Source organism: Silurus meridionalis, chromosome 6 (assembly GCF_014805685.1).
Source record: "Silurus meridionalis isolate SWU-2019-XX chromosome 6, ASM1480568v1, whole genome shotgun sequence".
Classification (NCBI taxonomy): Eukaryota; Metazoa; Chordata; class Actinopteri; order Siluriformes; family Siluridae; genus Silurus; species Silurus meridionalis.
The window spans coordinates 16,202,674-16,220,122 of NC_060889.1; positions in this window are offsets into that span (position 1 = coordinate 16,202,674).

Genomic DNA, 17,449 nt, shown 5'->3' on the forward strand with positions numbered 1-17,449 from the left:
CAGGTAAACTCTGTTTAATTTATAGGGGTCACTGACATGCAAAATGGTGTGCTGAAACCATATTAAAGATAACAAGTCAATGCAAAGTGCTGGGGTATCCCTTGATTTTATAGTCATCCAAGACGAAGAGAATTCTAATAAACACTGGCTTAAAAAAAAAAGTCTGTCAGTCTAGAGGTTTATGATTTAATAAATACATTCTGCTATAGAGTGTCATTGTTTATTCATATTCATTTTGCACTCCTGTTATAATATTGCAGGTGTAGCCTATTTTGGTATTTTATTTTTTGTTATTTTATTTATTTTAGTTTGATTTTGAAATGCTGTATTTAAGGTTCGACAGTGTACCCTTTAGAATTTTTTCTGCCATGCTGATTGATCTTAAGCTTGCAATGAGAAATGTAGAGGATCAATACTAAGCGAGAGAAAAAAAAAACAGGGTCACCTCACAGTGTTTGCGACCTTCAGATTGCCACTATATCTGTCATTTGACACCTCAGACCACTCCATCTAATGGTCTATGTATAAACACAACACAAACTCACCTGAGACTCAGGGGAGCAGCCCACAACATATAAAATGACCTCAGTAAGCAAACATGGTATCAGAGTTATTTGCAGCTGAAAGAGCATGCATCAAGCAGCTTCGATATTAGCCTGCTGCTTTTGACACTGACATTAATTTCTAAACGAACAATTTCTCTTTCTCTCTCTCTCTCTCTCTCTCTCTCTCCTTTAGCATGAGAGCAAAACATAGGCTGTAAAGTTCACTTCTACTGCCATGTCTCTTTGGTATAGTCTGCATGACAGGATAATGAAAACATGTGTGGCGTTAGGAGTGAGGCAATGCTGAAGAATATGAGCACCTGAACAAACACATGGAAAATAGAGAGCTGTTTGGTGAAAATGTCAGGCATTTAGTGTGCAGATAGACTCCAAATCAACCTTTTGGTTGACTTTTCTAATAAATATAATCTATAAGGTCTTCGAGTCGCTCCTGGAGTAACCACTGTAGCCTGGAGTGTTTCAACAAACCACAACTGGCCCAGGTTCATCTGGGTGAATCTAGCCAGTTTGTTTTCTAGGAGCTTTGTCCCTATTGGCTATCCCCTGGGGTGCAGAACGAATATGTATTTTTTACATATAGGTATATATTTTATTTTGGCATGTAGTAAAGTAAATACACATTTAAGGCACCCATTTTGCTGCTTTGAGACAATGTCTGTTGTGAAAAGCGCTATACAAATAAACTTGACTTGACCATTTCCTTTCCTTCAACAGCTTTTGGTAAATATTTTTGTCTTGCTAATTTAGCCACATTTGAGTTCTAAAATATAAAGATATCAAGTAACACACTGTTATATTTAGTTTACAATGAAAAAAAAATTTATCCTAATAGTGAACCAATATGTCTATATTTCTATTTTTATTACATTTTTCACAGTTAAAATAACGTTTATAACACATTCCTGTTCCTAAAACAAACAAACAAACAAACAAACAAAAAAAAAAAAAACAGAACACAATGCTCTATGTGATGTCTGTGTGAATTAATGCTGAAATTAAGCTGAAAAATATTGTAGCACATAAAGAGACCTCTGACTGGTTTTATGAGAAAACATATATATCGTTTGTAATACAGCAGATCACATTGCTGCCTCACAGCTCCATGGTCAAGTTTGATCAGGTTACTGTCTGTGGGAGCACTGCATGTTGTCCATGAAGATTTTTTCAGTTTTTTTTCCTTTTCTATTTTTGTAAAATATTCTTATATGTGAACTGGCTATGCAATTGTTCTCTATGTTTGAATGAGTGTTTAAATGTGTGTCTACCTATTTATTATAATCAAAGACTAGCATATAAAGCGCCAAACTGGAGACATCGCACAAGAGACTCAAGTACATTTAGCAGCTACTGAGGGTTTGAAATGTATTGAATAACACTGTAATGACACAATTATGGGAATTACAAGGGAATGGCGAATATTTTTAGCAGCCGGATCAGTGTTGAATGTACATTTTCATCCCATTTAAATCAGAATAATGGCCCCTTGCTGTGAATGAGCACCACTGAAGAGAGCGAAAGAGGCCTCCCTGGGCTCCCAATAATTATAGAATTATACTCTCACACTGCTACTGCCTTTGTTTATGTGAAGCCTTTTCTGAACCATACTAAAATCCCTCATCAGACCTAGCTACATGGCTTCAAATACTATCATTCTAAATACATTGAAATAAAAAAGTAAGGCATGTCTTTTCAGGCATGCAGTGAATCTCACTATATTAAGTATGCTAGTAAGGTTTTGGTATTTATAATTAAAATCAGTATACATAATGAAAACTGTTGCACAACAATAAAACATTGAAACAGAGTGCCTGTGTCATTATGTGTAATGGAGAGTTCATTGGCATGCAGGCCCTCACAGGTAAGTGACACTCATCCATACAGCTGAGGCGACGTGCTATCAGCAGAGACACACGCTGATTTATGGGGGAAGGTGCCATGCCAGCGGGAGTGTCCTGGAGCCCGCTGCAGTTCAGAAGAGATGGATGCCACCCCGCATTGGGAGCTCTGGGGTGGCCGACGCAGAGGAGAAACGTGACTCAATCTCTAAACCCAGACAAGAAGAATAGCACAGTGTCTGTAAATGGCTCCAGATGGGATATACTGTTTGATGAGATGTGTCAAGTGGCATAGAGCATGCTCGTTGGTATGTCTTAGCGGCTCACGGCAATAACAGCAGGACTTCATTTTTACTAGTCAACCAGTAATTTTTAAAAAGTAGTCGGCCGGTCGTCTTTACCAAAGTTAAAACAAAACTGATTCAGGACGTTTTCTATTTTTAGAATGTTTTATGAATGCACTTAAATGATGATAACATCAGCAAAAATGTCCTGCTATACTTTAATTAACAGTAAAAACACTATTGGAATAGAATATTCAACAAAACTAAACAACATTCATTCATTTATCTTCATTAACCTCCTTATCCTGGTCACGGTCGTGGCGCATCCACAACTTATCCTGGGAACAACTTGCACAAAGTACACCCTGGATAGGACGCCAGCCCACTGTAGGACATCACACATGTACGTTCACACCTTCGGGCATTTTAGAGCAGTCAGTAAACTTACATAGAAATGAGGGTTTTCTATAGTTTTCTTCAAAACTTGTAAGGTGTAGTGTACTACCCCTGGAAGTAGCTTTTTGTAATGTGATCATTTGTGATTACTAGTAGAAAAGTATTTTATATTGTAACACCAGGGTAAAAACTGGTATTTCATCACACACCTCAGATCAGGCACCAAACCATTTAAACAAAAGTTTTCTCAAGGACTAGCAGATGGCCAGAAAGGTGAGCAGCTTCGGGCCTGCTTTACCACAGAGCTGAAGTAACCAGTTGACGTTCTACATCAGTCCACTAAGCTGCCCCTGTAGTGGTGAAGCAGGGCTAAGCCCCAGGGACAGCATGCTATAAGCATCCTCTTTGTCCTTTATATCCTGGCTCCACTGGCAGACAGTATTTTATAATACATCACCTGCCTGCTAATGCACGGCATGCTTGCGTCCTTTCTCTAGCACACGTGCAAGCCGACAGGACTGGGAGTAATTGCTTTCCATATCTGTGTGTCATATATTTACTAGCCATTTATAGTTTTATCATTCTGTACATGTATAATGAAATGATGACCGTAGTTATGACTTTCATTCAGACTTCACATCATCTAGCATATATGGAGTATAAAATTGGTTTACAGCCTATTTGTATCAGGATGCATACTATAACTACCGTGTACAAAAGCAAAAATAAATGTCAATTGAAAATTGGCCTGCAAATAACTTGAGCGATCTGATATATAATGTACCTGCTCTTCAATGTTTAAATCTATCATAATACTTTTCTGCTTTGACCAGCCTCTCCAGTGCAAGCTACTCAGAAATCAATGCACCCCCATTGCTTTTGCCTCACACACACACTGAAAAGAGGAGCACCTGTTCACCAGAGGACATGGGAATCAATTTCCCTTATTGAAACAAATAGGGGCTCCCCACTTACGCTGCATATTTTTGTCCGCCCCCTTGTTATCATAATTAACCCTCCCTTTCTGAATCCCTGATACTTGGCCTATGCAGCTTCCACACACGTTTCAAGTATTCCTTTTAATATAATGAAAAGTCCTCAGGTAAACTCTGTTTAATTTATAGGGGTCACTGACATGCAAAATGGTGTGCTGAAACCATATTAAAGATAACAAGTCAATGCAAAGTGCTGGGGTATCCCCTTGATTTTATAGTCATCCAAGACGAAGAGAATTCTAATAAACACTGGCTTAAAAAAAAAAGTCTGTCAGTCTAGAGGTTTATGATTTAGTAAATACATTCTGCTATAGAGTGTCATTGTTTATTCATATTCATTTTGCACTCCTGTTATAATATTGCAGGTGTAGCCTATTTTGGTATTTTATTTTTTGTTATTTTATTTATTTTAGTTTGATTTTGAAATGCTGTATTTAAGGTTCGACAGTGTACCCTTTAGAATTTTTTCTGCCATGCTGATTGATCTTAAGCTTGCAATGAGAAATGTAGAGGATCAATACTAAGCGAGAGAAAAAAAAAAAAACAGGGTCACCTCACAGTGTTTGCGACCTTCAGATTGCCACTATATCTGTCATTTGACACCTCAGACCACTCCATCTAATGGTCTATGTATAAACACAACACAAACTCACCTGAGACTCAGGGGAGCAGCCCACAACATATAAAATGACCTCAGTAAGCAAACATGGTATCAGAGTTATTTGCAGCTGAAAGAGCATGCATCAAGCAGCTTCGATATTAGCCTGCTGCTTTTGACACTGACATTAATTTCTAAACGAACAATTTCTCTTTCTCTCTCTCTCTCTCTCTCTCTCTCTCCTTTAGCATGAGAGCAAAACATAGGCTGTAAAGTTCACTTCTACTGCCATGTCTCTTTGGTATAGTCTGCATGACAGGATAATGAAAACGTGTGGCGTTAGGAGTGAGGCAATGCTGAAGAATATGAGCACCTGAACAAACACATGGAAAATAGAGAGCTGTTTGGTGAAAATGTCAGGCATTTAGTGTGCAGATAGACTCCAAATCAACCTTTTGGTTGACTTTTCTAATAAATATAATCTATAAGGTCTTCGAGTCGCTCCTGGAGTAACCACTGTAGCCTGGAGTGTTTCAACAAACCACAACTGGCCCAGGCTCATCTGGGTGAATCTAGCCAGTTTGTTTTCTAGGAGCTTTGTCCCTATTGGCTATCCCCTGGGGTGCAGAACGAATATGTATTTTTTACATATAGGTATATATTTTATTTTGGCATGTAGTAAAGTAAATACACATTTAAGGCACCCATTTTGCTGCTTTGAGACAATGTCTGTTGTGAAAAGCGCTATACAAATAAACTTGACTTGACCATTTCCTTTCCTTCAACAGCTTTTGGTAAATATTTTTGTCTTGCTAATTTAGCCACATTTGAGTTCTAAAATATAAAGATATCAAGTAACACACTGTTATATTTAGTTTACAATGAAAAAAAAAAATTTATCCTAATAGTGAACCAATATGTCTATATTTCTATTTTTATTACATTTTTCACAGTTAAAATAACGTTTATAACACATTCCTGTTCCTAAAACAAACAAACAAACAAACAAACAAAAAAAAAAAAACAGAACACAATGCTCTATGTGATGTCTGTGTGAATTGATGCTGAAATTAAGCTGAAAAATATTGTAGCACATAAAGAGACCTCTGACTGGTTTTATGAGAAAACATATATATCGTTTGTAATACAGCAGATCACATTGCTGCCTCACAGCTCCATGGTCAAGTTTGATCAGGTTACTGTCTGTGGGAGCACTGCATGTTGTCCATGAAGATTTTTTCAGTTTTTTTTCCTTTTCTATTTTTTGTAAAATATTCTTATATGTGAACTGGCTATGCAATTGTTCTCTATGTTTGAATGAGTGTTTAAATGTGTGTCTACCATGACAACAAAGAATTTATTGAAAAAAAAAAATAAATTTCTGGCAGTGCAAAATAAACATTGATTTATTATTGGTTGCTGAGGGAATGTACAGTTCAAATAACACATTATATATATATATATATATATATATATATATATATATATATATATATATATATATATAGAGAGAGAGAGAGAGAGAGAGAGAGAGAGAGAGAGAGAGTGTTTCGCTTGTCTTCCTTCTACAGACATTTAATATACAGTAAATCCACCACATGGGCAAAACTCTTTTTCTCTTGCATGTCTTTCTTCCAATCTCTGGCCACCTGCTCCTCTCTAACTCTCTTTAGTGGCTGATTACAAATGGTCAATTTGAAAATGGAGTCCAATGTCCCCAAGGCCACTTCCTTGTCAAATTGAAAAGGCACAAGGACGAGCGGCGCTCGTGTCACTCCATGCCTGGAAACGGATAGATGAAAGAACATAACAAATTCCTCCCTCCTGTGTGACAGCGCTCCGCCTGGTGAAGGGAGGAGGTGAGGAGGCAGGGAGTGGAAGAGAAGTGGATTCGTATCTCCAGCATCTCGCCCTTAGCGTTTGTATCACAAGTCTCCACAAAGCGCCAATGGATCATTGCAGTCAGCTGGTGTTAGTGGTATCGGGAAAAGCCATGGGCTGTCACTGAGTGCAGGCCTTTCATATTTTACCAGAGACAGCATTTTCTTACTTCCAGCCTCACTCAAAGCTGCTGCCTCGATTTTAAGGATAATATCTTCAAAACCTCTCGTCCCTCCCTGCTGAGAGGCTATTTTTGAATCTGTTGTCTTCTCCACCGTGTCATTCGCTGGCCGCTTGAGGAATCACCACACAGTCATCCTCCACTAGTGGATGTGACACTGTTCATTTTTCTGTCAACTGCAATCTGAAAAGCTTTTGTTTCTGCCTGGGTTTGTCGCTTCTGATCAGTATTTTAAAGGGCAAACTGTGTTTTTTCTCCCTCTCTCCTTAAATGTCAGCAATGTTGCATTTATTGCATTGTTGTAGACAGTTTAACTGTGAATAAAAGCAGGTCGTTAGGGAAATTTTGTTTAACATGCAAGATGCAGTGTTGTAAGAATAAAGCTATGCAATTTCGTGAGTCACTTTTTTGTACTCCAGTCATGACAGCATATAGCATCTGCAACCCTGTGATTCACAGCAGAGTGCTTTTAATGTGTTAAAGAACGTGAAGTGCTTTCTGCTGACTGTTCCCACTTTTTTTTTTTTAATCATTAAGAGGCTTACTTACTCAGCTTCAAACCAGACAATATAAAACTAGAAGAAAAAAGGAATAAACCCTCATAAATAGTACCAGAGAAATGAAATGGTGTCTCAGTGTAGTCAAAATACATCATTGCTAATCTGAAGACTTGAAACTCTGAGAATCTGAATCTTGGTTTTATTCTTAGCTGTGCCCTCAAATGGCTGGGTTTTACTTGGATGATAGAACAGTATGGTTCCCTTTACTACTGTGGGAACATGCAACAATACCATGTGAACAATAGTATATATATATAATGTGCTAATCATATCTTCCCACTTCTTAGCACATTCTAGAAACGCACATTAGTGCGTCACATATGATCTTAAAGGATGTGGTATAGCTCTGACCTCACTGAGCTTGTTGCTGTTGCTGTGGGTAGTTAATGTTTCTATCCATACGTGATGGGAAAGAACCTCAGAAGAACCTCAGAGGGATCATGTTGCACTTCAATTTATCTGCCTCATACTCTTTTGCTCATGCTGGGAAAAGGATTTGAAGGATTGCCGGATAAGTCTGTGTTGTCCACTGCTATGTATTTCATCATGTGGTGGGAAGAAATCCATCATGATATGAAGTCTAATTGTAAAACCATTGGAAAATATGTGGTGCTTTTTTTTTAACAGTAATTTTTTTATTCAGGTTAATTTTGATTAACAACAATTTACTTATGAATTTTGACATTGTGCAAGACTGTTATAATTTTTTATATGGAATACACTACATTCTTAGCTAAACAGAAGTATTAATTGTGCAGTAGGAAGCTAAAGCACTTGATGTATGATTGCTTGTACGTTTTGTCTCGACGTTATTGGTGATGCATGTGTGAAGTTGGTGCAGAAGAGGATGACATATTGCACTCTGTTAAACGGGAACAGAATTAATCATATTGTAAGGTAATCAGCTGTCACAACCAACTATGTGAAAAAGAAAGGTTTCAAATAAGGTATTTAACTTATATCAATAACTTTGAGGGTGACTATTCCCAATGGATATACAATACCAGCAGATGTGGGAAGTAACAAAGTACAAATACTTTTTTACATCATCTTCTCTCTGCTTGTCTTTTATATGGTGGTTGTTCAGCCTGGATGCATTCATTAGAGAAAAACTTTGAAATTGTTTTGTATTAATATATTATATGATGTGTGGTCCAGTTACCAGCATGACACTTAAACAGGTAGTAATAATGTCTACTTTTTACTTAAGTACATGTTAGAGCCGAACCTCTTTACTTTATCCTGAGTAAAAAAGTGTAGTCAGTACTTCAACTTTTACCAGAGTCTTTTAAAAGGTGAATACCTGTACCTCTACTTAAATGAAGGATGTGTGTACTTGTGCCATCTCTGAATACCAGTCAGAAGTTCACACCTTCTCCTTTAGAGGTTCTATTTTTTATTTTAGGCTGTCCAAAGTAGCTACATTTGGCTTCGACTTGACAAACTCATTTAATTCTTTCATCAGCTTCATGAGGTTGTCACCTGGAATGTTTTTCAGTTCACAGATGTGTCTTGTCAAAAGTTTATTTAAGACATTTGTTGCCTTGTTAATGTACTTTAATCTGTGTGCCTGTAACCCTTTACTAAAACAAAAAACTGATGAGCAGGATGATGTAACATTAAACTATAGTTTTCATAGGTCATTTCATTTACTTTTGATACTTAAATTCAAAATCAAATACTTACTGAAGTAGTAATGGTGTTCCTTTCCTGAGCTATTATTTATTTGCACTTTTACTCAAATACAGGTATGATGCACTTCATCCACTAGTGTTAAATGCTTTATCATAGACAGGGATGCCCTGGATTCTGAGCTTATCTTTGGGTCGGAACACTGAACAATTGGTTGAGACACACTGTAGGTCCTTTGCAGGACACTACACACATATCCACGCCCTTTATATCTAATGACAGTTTAGCATCTCTTGGCATTTTTAAAGATAGAAAAGAAACTAGAGAACCAGATAAAACAGTAAAATCGAGACCTGAGATCAGGATTTGGCTGTGGCTGTTTTGGTGATTAGTAAAAGAAAAATCTTTTTGAATACAATTAATATTTATTCTACCTAGTATATGTTCTGACTGAGGGCCTTGACAAGGACTTCTTTGGTAAACGAAATAAGCACAACCCCATAGACAGATGTTAGATGACAGACAGGAGATCATCTGGTACAAACAGTAATCCACACTCAGATCCTCAGACAGACACCGTGGTTGCCTGTCAAGCAGCGTTGGGCAATTTGAATGCACAGCGTGCATCTGGACTTCATCAGCATGGAGTGCGGGTTTAGATTTCGCTATTGTTCCTCTCCTTCTCTTCAATGATCTACTGTCACTCGTTTGCATAAAAAAGTGACAGTTTGATAGCTGCCTGAATACTGCTGGAACAGGAAAAAAGATTGCAAAAAACTGTAAATGCTGCAACACTAGGACAGGTTGAGTTGGAAGGTTTGTTAATGATATGCAAGGAACATGTTAACAAGTAAGCTATAAAATATGCCCTTGTTTGTGGCATAGATAGTGTCATAAAGGGAGTCTAAAAGGGAAGGGTGGGACAAAAAGAGAAAACAATTATTTCTGTGTAGAATGTCACTTATTATCATATACATTTGCTTTTTTTGTATAGCTTTTTCTTCCTGTCCTGCTGAAAAAATGTCCAGGGTTGATCCAAAGTCTTTACAGAACATCCTGACCTTTGACTTTGTCACCTAAAGCATTGATTGCTCAGTCACTTAGCAGAGGCCAAAAGACCTCTGACCTGACCACTTAACCTAGTGGCTTTAAAAGAGCTTCACAAACATTGGGTCACTTATCTGTACTGCCCCTGTCTCTCGCTCTCTCTCACACACACACACACACACACACACACACACACACACACACACACACACACACTCACTCACTCACTCACTCACATATACACACCTCTCATTCACTCCCAGTCCCCAAAGACCACAAGATTTATTACACTTTAAACCTGCTGTCATTGAATTAACAATGCAGGGAAAATGTTAGTTGGTGTTAGTCAGCAGGGCTGCACACACTAAATATAGCTGTTGTCCTCTTATCCGATGGAAAGACACTGTGGGGAGTGTGTCAGAGTTAAACAGTTTCTCCTGACACCATCATGGAAAAATGGGGAAAAAAGCAGACATTCTCACATGGTATGTGAGAGTTAGCATGACTGTTTTGCTAATGTTGCATCAGTAAACAATGCAATTACAGCACAAAAAAGCTGAAATTAATATACAAATTAGCAAAACTGTACGCAGTGAAAGGTTCACATTGTAGATAGCTTTGATACAATCGATACACAATGAAAACAATGAAAAAAAAGAAAGAACAATGCGATCAGAATTTTTCATTACCTGAGAGGCTGGTTAGTAATTACTTTTGGAGTGATCTATCGTATCATAGACTTTTTTCCTTCTTTAAAGACTCAAGGGACGTGCAGCGCTGTAGTGCTGGACTGCAAAAGGGCACTTTGTTAAATGGCACAGAGCAGCTTTTTAAATTTGCTGGTAAAACCAAACAATTTTTTCTTCCATTCTCTTATGGTTTCTTATGTATTATTCATTCATTCATCTTCATTAGCTTTTTTATCCTGTCTCACTGGATGCAAGGTGGGAGCGTTCCTGCCTATCACAGGGCACCATGCACACAGATTCACACAGAGGCAATTTAGCCTAGCCTGTTTCACCTACCAGTAAGGTTTAGACAGTGGAAGGAAACCAAAGAACCCAGAGGAAACACATGACAGTAGCTGAAAATAGGTAGGATTATGGAGCTGTAAAATGGCAGCGATACTCTCTGGATCACTAAATAATTATTCAGCCACAATTTAATTTTTTCCAACATGTTATATACATTTGAGTGCCTTAATAACCCTTAAGCAAGATTTATACACAAAACATCTCTTCCTCTCACTGAAGTCACATTCTGGGTCAGTAGGACTTAGTTTAGTACCTCTTTGCCTTCTAACAATTATATTTACTACATGTTCAGGAACATGCAACAGAACAGCCTAAAACATATTTCCTAAAAAATAATCCATTGTAGTAATGTTAGAACAATTGTCAAGGAGACATATTGAGTGAGGATACCCCCATCTCCATTGCTATTTCTTCACACTCTTATTGCCTGATGCTTGAATCAAATTTCAAACCTTTTCTTTCCGTACTCTAGTCGAAGCAGTGGAGCTAAATTACACCTCTGTATAATTAATCCACGTCAGCCAAAAAAAAAGCTGATTTAAGCTACCTTTGATGATGCAATGACTTTTTTATTCTCTCCTCCATCCTGTGCATTGTTTGGCCTTCAAAGTGAAATGTGTAAGCCCTTAGGAAACCATTTCTTCTGTGCTTTCAAGTTTCTGATACCCACTAAAGAGATATGAACACACTATAATTGCAGAGAATTCTACAGCTATAGTGTTGACTTATGGCATTTTTTAATACATCATTGTGCATGAATGTAACTCCTTTTATAGCCTGTTATAATATAGGTTAAAAATCACAGGTGTAGTATTCTGAAATATGTGCTAGGAATTGAACAGTTGTTCAGTTCAACTATTTATTTGACACAAATATACCACATACAAACAAGACTATGAAACACTGCACTGAAATTTGCCTTCTATTTCATTGGTCCTTTTATGTTTTCTGCAAATATTCTTTTCTACTGCCATTCATCCAAGGTCCATCCTTGTCGGTTCTTTGTTTAGTCAAAGCACATTTTTTGTGCTCTCATTATCAGACTATCATCTGTATAGATTTTTAAGTTAACGTTAACAGCTTCGGAGTGAATTTAACTAAATGTTTCAGAGCTACAGGAACTACACACAATCATGAGGCAAAGGAGGTTTAATCCAAGACCAGCTGCTTTTTTTTTATTTTGTATCTACCCAGATCATGAAACAAAATGACAGCAAGCCTCATACCTTATATTACTCTCTCTGAAAAACCTTTAGGGATTGCACCCAGAAAATATACAATCCACACACAAAGTTGTAAAAGGGAATATAAAATTAGCAGGAATATACTGATCGAGTCCCTGTGGATTTCATTTCCCTCGACTTCTTTGCACAGGTGTTACCGTGACCTTATTTCAAACACAAGAACTTCCCACCCTGCTCCCATTTTTAGCTTGGCTCCTCTTGCCTTAAAAACAATACACCTGGAACGACAAATGTGAAGTCAGACAAAGAGCCGAGAAAGTGCAGCTTAAAACTTTAAAACCCCATTTTCACTTAGAATAGATAATGTGTTTCACTGTCGCACCTCAAAGGATGAGGGATTTTAGGTCTCTTTCTCTACCCTGGCACTCATTTAGAGCTTATTAATCTCATTACTGGCCCAATTGTACATATTTAACATTTTTTGGGTTAATTCCCTCTTGATGACGGAAAGATGCAGGACAAACGATGGTGCTTTACAATACCTATAAAAAATTGCAGAAGCATATAAATGAGGTCTAAATTGCTGTCATTTATCAAACGATTACAGCAATTAAGTTCCAAGACTTGAATGAGACAGAATCTTTAATGGTACCTTCAGTTTCAGTCCTTAGCATGCCCATAACTCTAACAGGCCACTTATCGTTTTAAAGAACTCCAGCCTTAGAACCAACTTTATCTCAATGTGTCCAGCACTTTCTTTTAAATTACTGTAATTCTAAGGCATAGTTAACATGTAATGGAGGAGAATAGGAACAATAAAATATTGTCACAGACATGTATAAAGAAAGAAAGATTGAAGAAAGATTTGGTATGTAATGGAGCAATAGACTAATACTTATATAAAGAATCTGTGGATTGCAGAAAGAATTACTAATAGTTTAATAGTGCTTTTGTCACTCCTGAGTGCTGCAACAGACAAGCGTTTGCTGCATTGACTAGAGATCAAAAATCTCAAAACCCTAGGGAGTCTAAGTAGCAAAAAACTGAACAAAAACTCTGTGCTGACAGTTTAATATTCTTACTTTCTTGTCAATCACAACAACACTAGCCAGTGTGCGTTTAGTGCGTTATGCCGTTATGGGACTCTGCATGCCCCAGACAACAGTGTGCTAACCTTCATGTTTGGTAGCTGCTACATGAAAGAAGAGCTGGATGGTAGGTGAGAAATTGCCTTAACTAAATTAGGAAAAGAAATTGGGGAAAATCTATCTAGCTGACCTGATTACACCAAAATACCAACACATTAATATTAAATAAATGGATCACTCTGAACTCAAACAAATAAACAGTATTAAAAAGACGCAAAAAATACTGCACATTGTACTGCATATGCTATAACATTAACTCCTACCTTGACTAACACAGAAAATACAAAGTGATTTAATAGAAGAAACGACGTGGTGATGGTTTTGAAAGAAATTAAAAATTAGCATTTTTTAAATCAGCACCTTTATTTGGGTGTATACAAAATTTTTGAGCAAAGGTTATTAGTATTATGTTAGTATTCTGTTATTCTTGTTTACTGTGGAACTTTCCTATGTACATTTATGTTAAAAAGTCTGAAAATCCTATAGACATTTTCATAACTACCCCACTAGCATGTCAGTAGAATACATTTTATGTAATTATAATACTAATAACACTACACAGAATGATTGTTTTAAATTACTAGAGATATTTGAATTACATAATGAACCATATTATATAATAGACAACGTTCTTATAAAAAGTGAATAAAATGAACAGTATGTGGCCTGGGAAGCCTGAAGCAACCTACCAACCAGTTTTCTCAGACAACTGCACTTCATTATATTTAAGGTAATTTAAACATTTTAAGCACAAAGGATTTATAATTAGAATTTTGTTATGATATATTTTTTTTAATTCTTTTTTATGTGAAAATGAAAGTACACCCTGTTTGAATTCTATCGTTTTACATATCAGGACATAATTACAGTTATCTTAGCTGGAAACAACCTTAGATGAACAACAGCACATGACATTTAAAACTGTGTTATTATTTATGGTGCAAAAATCGTGCCAAGTGTGAGACATGGAGAAAGCTATGTGTGGACATCTGAGTACAGATTATAATTTTATAGTTTATAAAAAACCTTTTGCAGCAACAACTTGAAGTAACATTTTTTGTATAACATTTTCTGTATTTTCTGTATTAGTCTCTCTCACATCATTGTGTAGGAATTTTGTCTCACTTTACTTCAGTTCTTTGAGGAATTTTGGGCAATGAACAGGTCCTGCCAATATTTCAGCTGGGTTGAGGTCTGGACACTGAATGGGCCATTGCAACATTTTGATTCTGGTCTTTTTTCAGCCATTCTGTAGTTGCTATGCTGGTGTGCTTGGAATTATTGTCTTGTTGCATGACCCAATTTCAACCAAGCTTTAGCTTTTGGACAGATAACCTCACATTTGAATCTGGAATACTTTGATATACAGAGGAGTTCATGGTGTCTGCAAAACATCCAAAAATAATAACCCCCTCCACCACTGTGCTAGACAGTTGATATAAAGTGTTTGTGCTGATATTGTTTATAATACAAACCTGGTGCAGTCCATTATGGCCAAACATCTCCAATTTGGTCTCTTCTGTTACAGAAATCTTGTGGTTTGTTCATATGCAACATAACAAACCTAAGTCATGTTGTCATGAGGCTTTCTTTTGGGAATCCTTAAAAAATAAACCATATTTGTTCAGTCTTTTTCAAATTGTACTGTCATAAACTTTCAAATTTAACATGCTAACTGAGGCCTGTAGCATCTGAGATGTAACTGTTGGGCTTTCTGCGATTTCTCTGAGCACTGCATACTCTGGCCTTGCGGTGAATTTCTTTTTGACATTTTCACTCCTGAGAAGATTGGTAATCACTGTAGAATTGTGGATTTAAAATTTTTTGGAAATGGCCTTAAAACCATCAATAACCATATTGATTGCTTCAACAATTGCTTCTGTAAGATCATTGCAGTCCCTCCTCTTTGGCATTGTTTTAACACACACCAGAATGATCCAGACCAGCAAACTGCAAAAACCTCGTCTTTTATAGAGGTGGTCACACTTGCTGATGATTATTTAATTAAGAGCGATTGATTAGCAGCACCTGAAAAAAATTTTTTTTATTAAACATTAAACAGTCTTAGTAGGGTCACAGTTTTTTAGCTTTGGGTTCTGCTGATGAACATGTCTTTTTATCATTGTGCTCTTTTTAATCAACATGGAGCGCTTTAGCTTGAAAACATTCAGAAGATACATTTATGTTTTTATTGTTGCTGGACAACTCTTTACATAGCTTCTTGCTTTATTTTTATTTAGCCCAAGTCAAGAGCCCTCTATGAAGTTGATATTGTGGCATAATGTAATCAGTAAGACACAGTTCAGTCTCTCTTTCAGAGGAGAGAGAAGAAGATTAATCCACAATAACATTTCATCAAATTAAAAAGCAAAACGTCTGTAAAATTCCCATCTGGTGTGTCCTTGTTTCTCTACCTTATTACTTTTATTAGACACAAAACAAACAAGTTGTGCTCCCACCTACATGATCCAACGATTCCTTATTCCTTTTAAAAGGCAAAAGATTACAGAACATATCAGTTTGTAATAAATAAATTACATTAAAGTTTACCGCATTTTTTCCTAGCTGGCCATCTATTGAAAGGCTTAAAACATAGGGGTAAGAATAGATTGCTAGCCTTAGGTAGGTGGAAGAAGGCCCATTCCCCATGAGAGATGGATTAAGAGAGCAAGTGGAAATGAATGATCAGGCTTTAAATAGCCTTTTGGCTTTCTTTGTCCTTTCCCATTCTGTTTCCCAGTTGAAGGATGAGTTGACATTCAGCTCCTGCTATGTTCTCTATTCCACAGGACTTTGACATCAACATCAGGTTACTGATGTCTAAACCTAGGTCTGTGTTCACCTAGCACAGGTATCATCATGCTACCACACAATGCCATACTAATGTAACAGTGATTCTAATCAGATGAAACATATACTTTTATCTCAATCAGGACTAATTACCTTAAAATCAAAAGCTTTATTTGGGATAGCGAAAATACACAATCTGCTTTTTCAGATGTTAATTACAACATGAGTGTCAAAGCTGTTTGTCACAGTACAAATTCTAAAAATGTAAAAAACTAAATCACACAAAACAAATACAAACAGAAGAAACAAACGAAAACAAACAAAAAACAACAACAGAAAGCTGTCGAAGATACGGATAAGTTATGCGGTTAGATAGAGATGGCACTGATCAAATTCCTAGAATTGCTATCAGGCCTAGATAAATGCAGTTTAATGCAGATTTTCTAGCAACCACATTTTTTTTTAACCAAGCAGTGGTGAAATGCCACAGACTGCTGAAGTGTCCTTACCTTTCACCCAACACTTTCAACAATTATTTTTGAAGCTGCAATCTAAATCTAATAAAAAATTTAAATCTCACAATTAGTGTGGCTTTGATTGTAGAAAAACAGGATCATGCTACAGTAATAAAGCACATTTCTTAAATAACTGAGGTAAAAAGTTGTAAGTTCCCAAGAAACCTGAAACAACCTACCAATTTCCTCAGATAATGTTTAGGTATGAGCAACAAGGATTCACCTAACGATGAAAACAAGACAACTGAACATTATATATTATGTTTATGAGCAGGAAAGATACTGCCAATGTATCTGCAAGCACCAGTTAAAGACAATGTTATTGTTGGTGATTATCTAGCTGCTTAATTTATGATGATCATTTATTATAGCTTTAGCCCTTTACTGATGTGAAGTGTACATGTGTTTTTAACATTATTCTTTGAAGCAGATGTTTTATTGTTATTATGAACTTACTGTATGTCTGGAATTTTTAACAAATCAATTAAACTGGACAGCTTGAAAAAATATTATAGCACCTTTATATCCTTTCCCATTTCATTGTATCTTATGCTGTAAGTATCAAGTAAATGCAATGTGGCACAAAAGGCCGGCAGTGGTTTCCTGTCTTTTCAATATGCATGAAGCCCAAACACAATGCCTTATAATAGGCAATATAGTGGTTATACAGCTTTGGTAATATTACATGATATGAAAAACTTCAAAAGATTGGCTATCAATAGAGTTACCGATAACCAGTTTTCCAAATCATATTTGATTAAATAACCTTAAAGCTAAATTTAGTTCTTTGAATTACATGAACA